The 14,411-nt window shown below is 40.8% G+C and overlaps 1 protein-coding gene across 4 annotated transcripts in view; it reads right to left on the bottom strand.

The window, feature by feature from the left end:
• The window catches only part of prox1a (prospero homeobox 1a), a 91,500-nt gene that overhangs the window by 40,302 nt on the left and 36,787 nt on the right, over nucleotides 1–14,411 (bottom strand). The window lies entirely within an intron of this gene.

Below are 14,411 nucleotides of genomic sequence, written 5' to 3'. Positions count from 1 at the left end.
CACAGGGTGCAAGGCAGGAAACAAACCCCGAGCAGGGCGCCAGCCCACCACAAGGATCAGATATGCTGGCCGATTAAGAAGCACCAAATAATTTAAGGGAACGGGCTTGGGAGATGGGAAGGGACTATGGAATAAAATAGCGTGGGTCTGCGGCAAATGACTCTATCTAGCGTTTTAAGAAACATGAGCCATGCATTCATCCATCCAACAAACCCACTTATGCAGAGCAGAGTCCATAAACATAAAAATAAGGAGGGAGTCAGTTAAGAAAAATAAACTACAAAGAGTAAAAGTGGACCTTATTTACAGAACACAGTAGAAACAATACTGTCATTAGCCACAGGGAATGCAAATATAACCATTAACATGAAAAGCACGTTGATTATAGTAATAGTAAGCATAAAAGGGGTAATCATAAAATACAAAGAATGAGAAAACACAAAAGAAGACTTCTTTTTTAACATAATACTTACATATGCTGTTTACAGATAAAACATAAAAAGAATAAAAGGTATAAACATGATCATTGTAATGTCAATTGGTTTTTACTAGCAATGGCGTGACAAACAGACGAGCCCAACCGAGGTGATCAGCTGCACCTCAGTGAGTTCAGCCATCTCAGCAAGACACCGGGGGTGATGTCACAAAGGTGACTAACAGTTGTCAGCGTGGCACGTCAGGGGTCCAGTGGACATGCTGTACAATGTTCAGCATTATCGACCAACACGTGTCGAGTGAAGAGCTCTTCGTCTGGGCCATAAATGTGTTGACCGGTGATAAAGAGACGACTGTATTTACAGTAAACAAGCACAATCAACAGAGCCGTACAGGTGAGTTCAAGTTGCTGGTATTGATCCTGGATCCAATGACCATCGAGGGCTTGACGTAGTGAAAAAGAGTGAAGTCTAGCCTAGCAAACGCACGATTATTAAATGTTTGAAGCAAACGTGTACAGCCCTGAGTCTTCTGTATTCCTAATTGCAGACATGGACACCTTATGTTTTCAAATTTCCAATATGAATTGATGAATGCACACCATTGTACTCTCTCAATGGTCGTCCTGCTCCCGGAAATCTGCGATGACTGACGCCTTCACTCTGCTCAGTTCCTCAGCAGAATGGGTTGCTCCATTCTCCTCCTTATTGTGGTATTTCGTCTAATTTATAACTCTCTATTATATAAAACAATCCTGAGACGAGACAAGACTTCTTCCAGGAGATTTTTCCAAGTCCCGTGAGATGAGACTTTGGCCATGAGATTTTTTCAAGTCCCGCCCTCCTCTCAACCATATTCCAAAATGCACACGGTCCTCTCACCTCTCATTCGCGTGAATGCTTTTGACAGACACAGTTCCTGCTCTCTCAGCTCTTATAAGTTTTAACGTTTTCCTCACTTTAAGTTCCCAATTAAAGAAAACGTATTCTGTCCAAATCTTATTGAAGTATTTTATCACGAAGGGTTATCAACAGAAAAAATCAGTACATGGGCAATCCTAGCCACGAGAAACGATGAAGTCAAACGAATTAACGCCAAAAATGTTGATTGGTTACACGGCAGATCAGTTAAATGCGTATCAATAGACTCTGCTGAAGCAGTTGGTGGTGATGGTGAGGAAGATGACAACATCAGCTTACAATATCACGAAGAATATCTACAACCGTTAACACCGTCGGGTCTTCTACCGCAAAACTTACTGTTGAAAGAAAGACGTATCCAAGAAAGGTAATGTAGTACATCTTCAGAGGATAGCATTCGACAGCAAAGGAGATCTTGATATGCCATTTGTATTAAAACGTTTACAGTTTCCCCTTAGAATAGTTTTTGCAAATTAACAAATCTCAGAGCCAAACATTTGAAAAAAGTCGTTTTATTTAATAGAAAGAAAGAAACGAAATTCAATCACAGCCAGTTATACGTTGTGTTATCACGATGAAAGTCCAAGCATAGAATCAAAATTCAGTGCGATATTGATGAAAATTTAATTTAAAAAAATTTCACTGAAGTTTTACAGTAAAAGTGTACGTTTCAAAAGCATTTGTGTGTTAATTTTAAAGCCAAGCAGAACAAAATCATATTACGCAATGAGAGATAATTTACTTTCAAATTATTACGTTTTACTATTTTTTACTCTGGTTAATTACTCGCTGCAATGTAAAATAATTAGGTCTATTATGCATATGTAACAATTCCCATGAAAATAACAATTTGTTTAAATTGGACATCCGCATCCACATACGCGAGCGGCAGAACCGCACAGAGGCATAGCGCTTTTATTTATTTGCAGGCGCCTTTCTAAACAGTCAAGGACACCAAACAAGAGACAAAACACAGATTATAAAGAAAAGTAAAAGACACAAGTTAAATCAATTGGAATCAAGAGAAAAAGCAGACTTTAACAAATGAGTTTTAAGTTAAGATTTGAAAAGTGAAAATGATTTATATACTGTATATTGTTTTGGGGTTTTGTCACATGAAGAATCAACTTCTGAAAGTGTTCATTTTGATTAGTATCTAACTATTCCCATCTTTATATCCCATCCTGACCAAACTTCAATATTGGATTTTTTTTATGCCCAGATGTCATTTTTGACTCCAACCCTCCCCATTTTTCCAGCCTTGGGACTTTGATTGGTATTGAAATTAAAATGTTTGTTTCTGTTACTGTCTTCATTTTCTGTTTTTTTTTTCACACTACGCCTGTCTCGTTGATCACATGACCGCGATCATTGCGTTAGTTACCGTACGTCACAGGAAGTGACAATAAAAATGTGGCACCAGTTACACATGACCTTATCCCTCGATGGATAGAAAATTATTCAGTTTGTTTTCCATCAAGTAAGACTGTGTTCTGGTTACGATCTCGTTTCGGCGTTTTACGTTCCTTTTCATTTCACCCCTTTGGTTACTGGTTACTTGTTTTTCTTCAGATTCCTCAGTTTTCACAAACCTTGATGGTCCCGGTCTTGGCTACTGCTGCTTTAATCATCTGTTACTTTTATTGTGCTCACAATAATTCTTGGGCACAGTTACGTGTCCTTAACATCATCACAATGTCAGAAATTCCAACCAATGTATATGAAGCTTTTTGGTTTTTGTAAATTAAAGGCCTACATTTCTTGTATTTAAATATTGTATAAGACAATAAATTGATATGATAAATGCTTACTGTCATGAATTATGATTTTGTTCATGAAAAGAAACAGTAAAAAGATAAGTAAAAGCCTCCAAAAACAAAATGGACTAAAAAGCTGCAAAAAGAACCTCTTTCAGATGTGAAAACGGAGGTAGAAATCCGATTCCTGTCATTGAAGAGAGTGAGCAGAAGCAAGCATCAACTCAAGAAGGAATCACAATTAAGAACAAATTTTAATAAATGAGTGGGAAAGAAAGAAGGAAACCATCATGGCCGTCTCAAACCAAGGTTGGCTGCCACAGCAATTCCTTTCTTTATTTCTGGATGGCACTCCCACCCAATGAATTCATCGAGCAGAACGACAAACACCTAATGACGCGCTGCGAGCGAAAGAACACACATCCTCAGCTTCGTGAACCTGCACCAGAACACAAGCTTACAGCCATTCAAGCCCTCAAGTCCAACATCAGCACTAACTATTGAGCCAAAATGTCATCTAAACGTCAGGAAAACCACAACTGAACAAACGGCGTTACACGCTGCACACCACACCTGCTTTATTCACAGGACTGAAGAAGAGGGTTAGCCACCCCTCTGAAACAAATAACAGAAAAGAGAGGAAAGAAATAATAAAACAACGTCCATCGGTCAGTGCGGTGAAAGGCTGTGTGCTGCCACTGAAGAAACAAAGATGAACGGAGACGCCCTCGACCACAGGCCGCCGCTCCACGCCAAGGCCGCACACGACCGTCCAAAGAAATCAGACAAACACCAGCCAAAAACTCGCAAAAATGTACTGATGATCTAATGAATTAGGAGTACTAATGTCGTAAATGTGCAACTACAGTATGAGGGCCAATAGAGTTACAGGGAAAGTGGCGTCCTTATTGGCCAAATTTGGAGTCAACAAACATGCAAACTAGCAAATAAAAGAAGAAAATAAATAAAAAATAAAACAAACATAACATGAAAGTGCGTAAACAGAGAAGAGAGCAAAAATTAAATCTACAACTTGTAAATTCTTAAAAATTATAATGTCATAAATAAATGAAATTGTGACAAATAAATAAACAAAAAATGAATCAACATATAAATAACTAAAAATGAACATTTTCATAAATTAAAGAAGAAAATGATAGAGACAAGAGGTAAGGGTAACTCTCATGGCTGTATGGCTGAGTTAACAAATGTCTTAGCAAATAAATATAATATATCAGGAAGAGCTACAAATGAATGATAAAAAGTAAGAAATAACTGAGATAGACAGAGCGAAAGGGACTCTGTGATAGATAGATAGATAGATAGATAGATAGATAGATAGATAGATAGATAGATAGATAGATAGATAGATAGATAGATAGATAGATAGATAGATAGATAGTGTAGTAGGTGGGATTAGATAGATAGATAGATAGATAGATAGATAGATAGATAGATAGATAGATAGATAGGCGCTATGTAATTGATAGATGAGTAAGGCACTACTGGTCTATTAATTATATAATGCCTTTCACTCTATCTATCTATCTATCTATCTATCTATCTATCTATCTATCTATCTATCTATCTCTGTCTATCTATCTATTATACAGTGCCTTTCACATCTCTCTATCTAAATAATGAGTTGTAATGAGTTGTAAATGAGTTTTATTTCGTGTAAAGTTTCTGTTGTATTCAGTCTAAAACCCGAGTATCCTGCCCTTACTGTTCTTCTTGACAAGAAAAGTGTAACGCGTGGGCCAGGCAGGCTATGAAATGTACGAGCGCTTAATGAAAACCGGAGGTTGATTTTGCTTCCCCAAACTTTTTCGTTCTTTTGTGTTTCCTTCCTGCTCTCCTCAGGGGGCTTACGGAGCAGGGCAGCGTCCTGCTCTTTCACCCCTGAGATGACCTCTGCGATATCAGCATACGCTGCGGCCTTCGGCTCGGTGGGCTCCGATGTGACTTTCTGCATATTCGGCGGACAGCTGAGTTGCGTTCAGCCAAGTTAAAGCCAATAAATCCAAGGGGCTTTATGTTAGCCGCTCTGACATGCAGCCCCCTGCCTTTTGTCAGTGTGGGTATTCATCACACACACCCATCCCCCTAACACACTTTGCCTGCCCCCCCCCCAGCAGTAATCCACCAATACAGTGTCTGCAGTCTCCCCAGTCTTAAAAAAGGGTGTGCATTAATCAAAAATCAACAGCAAGCACTTATCAAGCAGCGGCCATGAGAACATGCAGGCCTCTGTCAAGATGACAACTAAAGTGTATGTGGAGAGGGCTGGGGGGGGTAATTACCGTGTAGAAAGTTGTTTCTATGCTCGCAAATTTAAGATAATGAAGTGAATGAAAATTCATGGCAGGGAATCTAAAGTAACAAGGAAACAGAAGCTGGGAGGCCTGGTGCTTCTCCCAAAAGGGCAGCCTGCATCATAATTGCTGTGCAGTTGCAAGAGTTCTTACAGATAATTGACCAGAAAATGATTAAGTCATCATCAAACCGCTCCTGCCTGCAAGAGTTCAAACATGTACTTAACCTATCCAAGAATTATATATTCACTCGGTGCGTCTGCTCCGTCTGCATTCAGCCTTGCGGGGATCCTGATTAAAAGAAGACAACTGAAGGGCCCCGTTATCAGATCTTCTGCTTGCCGCTTTCAATAGGACTCAAGCCCATTACGATCTGCTGAACTCGGAGTTCTTTCCATTTTATCCCAGCAGCAAAACACACCATCCAAATTTCCAGACATTGAGATAAGGACCACAGGCCCCCATGACGGCTTACTGTTCCTTTTTAATTCTTTTAGAATAAGAAACAAAACATTACAAAATGATAGGAGGCTGTTCACTGGGGAATGAAAATTGCTTTGACATGGAGATTAGGCTCCGGCATTGTTACAAGACATTGTCTCATACGAACAAGGATAGGAGAAAAAAAAGGGAGGGTATTTTTCTAGAATGGCCATTGGATGACATAATGGAGACTACAAAAAAAAGTAAGTCCGCATGACATTGTTTGGCAGGAGGGCATAAAGGGAGATTTAAAGAGTATTGTTGCCGAATGGAAATACCAGAGATGCAGCGGACAAAACAACGGAGTCACTGGAACGTGACAGCTCAGCAATTAAGGATCGTGTCATCTGCTTGTCAGACAAATGCTTCCCCAAGGCGTGTAAAAAAAAAAAAAAAAACAAAAAAAAACAAACAAAACAAAAAACAAAAAACAAAAACAAATAAACAAATTAAGATATGCGTGGCGTCGTTCAAAAAGTGAGCAGATGCAAAGAAAACGAGAGAGCGCATACACAACGACATCGAGAAAGGCACCGAGGAAAGCTTCTTCATTACCTCGGTCACATCGACAAAATAAAGTGACAGCATACTGCTCAAGACCCCCAAACTTGGGCTTCAGAGTCACAAATGTACAGGATATGCACAAATACACACACGGCACCCCCGTTTATAATCGATCATGCCACATGTCAGCACACAGATACAAGGGTGGGCACACTGACATACATGGGCAAGACCCCCTAAACATCAAAAAAAATGGACAGACCCCGACCCACCGGTGGAGCAGGCCAGTCATTTGGGGACCTGACTTATATACACACAGCAGATAAACACATTCACGTCATGTAGACACATATACTGTATGATCACAATGACAACGTGGCATTCTCAGGCCCAAAAGAAATCCTGGACAGGGTGCCAGTTCATCAGTGGGCCCACTCAAGATGACGCTTACACTAACACTGGGCCACTCGCCAGTTAACCACATGAAGAGACCAGCAGGACTTCTGAAGCTATGGGACAGAAACACATACACGGGTCTACAATAAAAATCATTTACTGTATATCTGTGTGTGAGCGAGTGTGTGTGTGTGAGAGTGTGTGAGTATATACGGGAGTATATACTGGTTTGAGTGAAATGCACTTACAAACTGCTCTTCTTCTTCCATTCCACAAAAGACCACCAACCTCACTTCTGAACCTCACCCAGCAGTCCCACCCTTTGCCTGTATAAGAATCCAGGTGACTAGAAGTTGCCAGTCATTAGCGGACTTGCATTTCCTGGAGGTCTAATAATCCTCAGGGGCAACCATTTTGAAGACCGCAGGAAATGCAGTAGTTTGGACCCTTCCTTTTTTTTTTTTTCGTTTAACTTTAACTAGCATTGTTTCTTTTAAATACTGGACTCTGTGACAGCCCAGCTCTCCCAGCTCTCTTCACAATATTGTGAATTTACTTGCTATGTGACATTTTGAAGGCAGGTCTTAGAATAAATTTAAATATATTTGATATCTCTTGCCCTAATTGTACCTTCAGCGGCTGTCCTCAGATTCCTTGCGTGTGTGAACCTCTCTTGCCTGACACCCCATAAAACCTGCCTTCTCAGACTCGGCCATTTTGAGGCGCCTTGCTCACTGTCTGTCCATGCTTACACTTTCTGTTTTTGAAGGTGACTCTCAGTGTCCCTCCTATGCCTTTAGTCCTCCTCGTATGTCTCATACTTGCACTTCCTCTTTTGATTGCATCATCAAAGCTAAACTGACCAATTATACCAAAGGCAAAGTGACCAATCAGATTGCTCTGAGGAACAGAGGGGACACACACACAACACACACAAAAACACACACAGACCTCGGCATTTTTATAACATGTGTAATAGCTGTGGTGCTCAGCTTCGCCAATGAAATGAGTCTCTGTTTTTGTGCCATTGGTTAATCGGATGTATCAGAGGTGCTATGGCACTAACTAAATATTTTTTGTATGTATGTATTTATTTTTACCAGGGCTTGATATTATTAGTTCACTTCATCTGCTGACTCATGAACTGGCCACATGCAGTGGTGTGAAATAAATTGCAACCAAACTCCTAATAAAGCTGTAGTTGGTAACGTTATGAAGGAGATTTGAAGCTGATTCAGTGAAACAGTTCTGATAAACAAACAAAATTGCATTCATTGTACAAGCAAACATGGTTTATATCATAATGATATATATATATATATATATAAATAAAATATTCCTGGGACGAGATGTGACTTTCTCAGAAAGATACTTTCACGTCCCGCGAGACGACACTTTGTGCCAAGAGATTTAACCTCACCCGGGGACGGAAATAAAAGACAAAGAGTAGATGACAAAGTAGAACGTTGTAAAGAATTCAAAAATGTTGGTGCAATGCACATGCAGAGCAGGTTAGAGATAATGAAAGTACGAAAATTCTAAAGTCTCAAGAAAATCATAGTAAAGATCCCATTAGCGCAAACAAACAGAAATTATTACTCTGTGAAATAACAGAAGAGCTAAAAGAGATTGAATATATCGTTCAGATTTAAACTTTAAGTTGGAGAGTTGCAGATCGTCTAATTGGTGCTGCCATCATGGAAAAGTAGTGTTTCTTCAAAATGGCGATGAAAATGAATGAGAGGCGTATCCACGAGAATGAAAAGATTTGTTGTTTGGTGAAAGTGAAATCCACAGATGTGAGTGGCAGAAACATGAAGTGGCTGGTGTGTAGTGCAGGCCGGCGTGGTTGGCAAGTGAAGTAAAAAAGGGGCAAAGCCCCTTTGTATATATATATATATATATATTGTTGAGGATGCCCGACCAGGACGCCTTGAAGGACCGGAAGTGGGCGTACACCCATCTGGGATCACGTGGGGGCCTCCTTCCTGGTTGCTTTGGGGGCCACGGGTTCAGGGCATGGAAGCCCCACCCTGTAGGGGCCCGTAGTCACCGCCAGGAGGCACCCCAATGCCTTTGGGACTTGTGACCTCAGCACTTCCGCCACACCAGGAAGTGCTGGGGGAAAGATTTAAGAGGACACCCAGAGAGCTGCCGGGAGAACAGCCGGCACTTCTGCCACACTGGGGGCGTGGCCAATGAGGGAGTGTCGGGAATCACCTGGAGCTCATCTGGGAAGAATGTAAAAGGGGCCGTCCCCCATCATTCAGGGCTGGAGTCGGGTAAAAAAAGGACAAGGCACGTGAGGAGTGTGGAGGCGACCCGAAGAAAAGGCATTTGTGTGGCCAGGACTGTGAGATGGGGTTCGTGATTGTGTCTGAGTGACACTCATAATTGTATATAGTGTATATAATAAATACGTGTGGTGGTGAAAAACAACATGTCCGGGTCGGCTCCACTATATATATATATGTGTATGTGTGCTAATGATAATAATAATAATAATAATAATAATAAATAAATAAAAATAGTAAATTAATAAAATACTAGTTTTATATATGTAGATGCTAATGTATAACTACAAGAATACATATATATAAATAGATTTGAAAGGCACCATATAATGATGACAGATAGATAGATAGATAGATAGATAGATAGATAGATAGATAGATAGATAGATAGATAGATAGATAGATAGATAGATAGATAGAGTGAAAGGCACTATATGATAGATAGATAGATAGATAGATAGATAGATAGATAGATAGATAGATAGATAGATAGATATGAAAGGCACTCTGTAACAGTCCGATGTTTTTTGTTTTTTTGTTTTATCCGTGCAGTTCAGCCCCCTAGTTATTAATTTCCCCTCGTTGGACGCGTTACCCACCATTATATTTGTGGTATTCAAATCAGCACACTCGAATTTATGACCAAGTTTAGGCCGATGGCTTATCGTATCCCACACTTCTGAGAACGCTGGCCACATTTACAACATCCAAAGCACTTAAACACATCATGCAGTAGACACGCCATATGCAAATGTGCACATAATTAAACTTTTCACAACAATTAGGTTTCTATTGTGCTTAAACATGAAGTCCTAAAATGAAATGGGAGAAAGTAGCAAGTTACAAAGCGGTGCTGTAGCAAAGGCAAAAACAACAACCAAACTCCTCAAATTCTGGACTGTTGTGTTGTCCGATTTCTGTGCACATTCCAGCATTTTCTCAAGTGGTGGGCCGCAGCCTCTCCCTGTCAGTGTGATGCCCACGTAGGAATCAGGAGATGTAAAAATCCACATGGGTGTGTACACAAGCCCGCCGTTTTTATCTCTATACTTTTCAATTTAAACGTCTATTAAGTATGCATGTATTTCTATTGATCCACTCAATCTGTTTGTTATAAATGGCCGTGTTGTTTGCATTTATAAACACAACAAAAGGCACACATGGTTATTTATAAAAAAAAAAAAAAAAAAGAGGCGAATAAGACATCTGTGGTGTGCTAATGTGTTTTTACAAAAACTAATTGCTGCAATAAAAGGTCTGTGTTTTGAAAGCATAAGAGTCTCTGACTTTGATTAATGTTTCCCACGGGATACCTCTGTCCTGATATTTGCTAAGGAAACTTCCTAAATATTCAATGAGCACGGTCAAAAGACGCATAAAACAAATCAATTTGACACCTTAATCTAGCCGTGCAGCAGTTGACTCAAAGGATGGACAGACTGAGAAACATCATTGAACACAGTCATGCTCAAAGGCCTGTGAACGTCTGCTCGGGAAGCCGGCGCTAACAATAAGAATTTGAAATGGGGGGCCGAGAAAGAGTGCAAAGTACAAATGCGGGCCCACGGGACACAAAGTGAAATGATACACATGTTAAACTTGCAGGCGGAATAAAATATCAGAATAGACAGCAGGCGGCAATCTGAAGAAACAAAATAAAAGTGTGCTCACCTGGCGTGTGACGGTGCATCAGCTCTTGTACTGAAAACACGTGAATGGCTTTCATCGTTTGTGTTTGAAATTAAGAATAAGCGCATACTTTTGAAGTTAAACATGTGAAAGGACAAGCCATGGGGAGACGTTTCATTCTCGGAGATGTCAAATGTCACAACAAGCCCAAAAAAACGTAAAACAACAGCCGTAAACTCCACTCGTAAGCAGTGAAATTAGACACAAATCTGCTCTGCCTTGTAAGGGATGTGCTTAGAGTTAAATATCCGTCCGTCCATCCATCCCTCCTTCCATCTCAAACCCAATTTAGGGATAACAGGGAAGAAAGTCTACCGCGCTTTGGAAACTGCCAACGGGCCGATTACCCGATTTCTGTGGGAGGTAAATTCCAAATATTTACATTGCAGGAAGAAGGAGTGAAAAGTGCAGATTTGGGCCAGAAGACAGACAATTAACTCGAAGAGGCAGCCATTTTTATAGAAGGTCAACATGGAGACCAGGAAAATAGGGTCGTACTCAACTCATGTTTGTAGCTTTTGTGGACTTATTTGTATTTAGCTTTAAACAGAATAGTTTATTATTTTGTCGGTAATTAGCACCGGCTTATTGGGTATGTGCTTTCTATTTAAAGATGGCGGTGCACATTAACGGTTATCTGTTTCACGGATCAAAGACTCTTTCAAAGAAGTTTGTCAATGTTAGTTAGGGTGGCTTTAGGTTTCAACCTCCCTTTGCATCTCCATTAGGGTTTCAGTTTTGAAGTTCCGTCGGCTCATCTTAGACCACGTCCTGCCCAGTTTTGGACTTTCGTCTGTGATTTTGCTTCTTCTTCTTCTTCTTCTTCTTGCTGCTCCCATTAGGGGTCACCATAGCAGATCATCTTCTTCCATCTCTTCCTGTCCTCGTCATCTTGGTCTGTCACCCCAATCACCTGCATGTCCTCTCTCACCACATCCATAAACCTCCTCTTAGACCTTTTCCTTCTCCTCTTCCCTGGTTGCTCTATCCTTAGCACCCTTTTCCCAGTCTGCTCATGTCCAAACCAACACCACCTCACCTCTCAGACTTTGTCTCCCAACCATCCAACTTGAGCTGACCCTCTAATGTCGTTGTTCCTAATCCTGTCCATCCTCATCACACCCAATGCAAATCATAACATTTTTAACTCTGCCACCTCCAGCTCTGTCTCCTGTGCCACCATCTCCAGCCCATATAACACAGCTGGTCTCACAACTGTCCTGTAGACCTTCCCTGTCACTCTTGCTGATACCCGTCTGTCACAAATCACTCCTGTCACTCTTTTCCACCCACACCACCCTGCCTGCACTCTCTTCTTCACTTCTCTTCCACAATCCCCATTACTCTGTACTGTTGATCCCAAGTATTTAAACTCCTCCACCTTCACCAACCCGACTCCCCTCATCCTCACCATTCCACTGTCCTCCCTCTCATTCACACACATGTAGTCTGTCCTGGTGGTCCTACTGACCTTTATTCCTCACCTCTCCTGATTGTTTGCTTTTCTGATCTCATGGGGGATTATAAGAAACGCCCGGTAAAGCCCCAGGTGTGCTGATTCACTCTACACTAACCATCTTTATCCGAGATTGTGGATAATTCTTAAAAAAACAGAAAAAAAACTGTATACGCATTTTCTTGTTTTGGCTTTCTCTGTTGACGGAATTCAGGTTTGGCTTTTGTTTTGGACTTGGTGAACGGTTAGTCGGACATTCTGGTTATCAAACTTTGCGCTCAGCTTTTCCAGGCCCGAATCTCGTTAAATACGGTAGGATGTCTCCTCTCCGGGGAGAGACTCGTAGTTGATGCTGTGTTTAGACATCACGGCTCAGTCACCTCTTCACACAAGTTGCTCATGTATCTTCTTCGGTTATCGTGAGCATCCTGGCTCTGAGAATGAAGCCAAATAAATAACAAAAACCAATGCCTTTGAATGGAGATAATGAATAGGTAAACAGCCCCAATAAAACATTTTTAATGAAGGGAAAATATCTTCTTAGTGTCTGCTCTAAGTAAGCTAATTGTGTCCACTTAGACATATCTTGGTGTCATTTAAGTAAAGATCAGTAAATGCTTTAAAGTTTTGATCATTAAATCTTCACCTGACAATGGGGGGGGGTCTCTCAAATAGATGTGCTTCCCAAAGTGTATTTGCTTCACGTCTACACGGTGCTCACTCACCTCCCACAAACCCCGGCTTGTAACGACTTGCCTGCTCCTCGATTATTTCTTTATTACTTACTTATTTATTAAGCACTTTAAAAACAACATCAGGGCTGACCAAAGTGCTGTACAATAAAACCCGACATATAAGACACACAATAACCAAAAGGGTAAGAGAAACAGAAACACATAAGAGCTGAAGAAGTTCATAATAAAGAAGTACACAGATAGTCGACATCTCACATGGGGTCAAAGGCCAGGGAGTAAAAGTGTGACTTTAAATACGATTTAAAGACAGCAAGTGAAGGAGCCTGCCTGACGTGCAATGGCAAATCGTTCCAGAGTTTTGGAGCTGCAACTGAAAACGCCCGATCCTATATTATCTACAATTCCACCCAGACTGGTATCATCTGCAAATTTAAACAGCTTGGCCTTTGATCAATTATGTCTATTAAGAATAGTAGCCAACCCAGTACTGACCCGTGAGGCACACCATGGCTAAAATCACCTAATTCTGATGAGGGTCTTCACACCACAACCCTCTGCTTCTTGAGTCTGAGCCAATTCAGCACCCATCTCCACACAATACCCTGAACACCCACTTCTTTTAGTTTGATGCCCAACTTCTCACGTGGCACTTTCTCAAACACTTTCTGAAATCTTTATATCTTAAGATAAATAATATCATATGCACCTTCCCTTTCTTGTCCTTTTTTGCTCCCTCATGGAATTCCAGTATTGGGCCGCTTGTCATTGCCCAAGCACATCAGTCCCGAAACAGTTCCAAAAATGCCCTCTAGAGGGGAAAATCCTTTCATAAAACCCTGGCTAGTAACACAGGGGACCACATACATAGAATCTTTGTAAAATAATTGATTTATTCTTAATGAAAATGCTCCGAAGTAACATGAGGCTCAGTGGAGCACAAAATGGCAAAAAGCAGTTGCCAGGAAAGGCAATCCAAGGTGAACAAAGTCCCAATGAAACCACCCAAGACAAGCTCAAAAAACACATCAGAAATTCAAAAATCCAGAAAACACAATAAGTATAAGCAGAGACACAAGGACACAAATCACCGCCTACCCAGCACGTTCAAACAAACTGCCAGGAGCTGTGGGAGACCCTCGCTTTTATAGGTGGTCCCTGGCGATGACTCTTGGGGAAACATCCACAAAACACATAGACCACACCAAAAGATATATAGATACACACAAAGTAAACAAATAACAAAATTAGCACAAACAAAAGAATCAAAATTGAACAAGAATTTGGAGGAAGCCTGACTGTAACATAACATCCAGCATGTCAGTCACACCCACCCTGCCCATGCTGACTGCTCACTGGTATGGCTGTTCTGGACTCGTATCCTCGGATATTTCTTCCCATTAATTTGCCTGTGATGCACATTATGTTAATTACTTGGATCTGCCTGATCGCACCTTTTAAATTCTGTAA

This window comes from Polypterus senegalus, chromosome 16 (assembly GCF_016835505.1).
Source record: "Polypterus senegalus isolate Bchr_013 chromosome 16, ASM1683550v1, whole genome shotgun sequence".
In the NCBI taxonomy this organism is placed as follows: domain Eukaryota; kingdom Metazoa; phylum Chordata; class Cladistia; order Polypteriformes; family Polypteridae; genus Polypterus; species Polypterus senegalus.
Note: the sequence above shows the minus strand (reverse complement) of the source record. Positions and strands in the feature narration are given on the sequence as shown.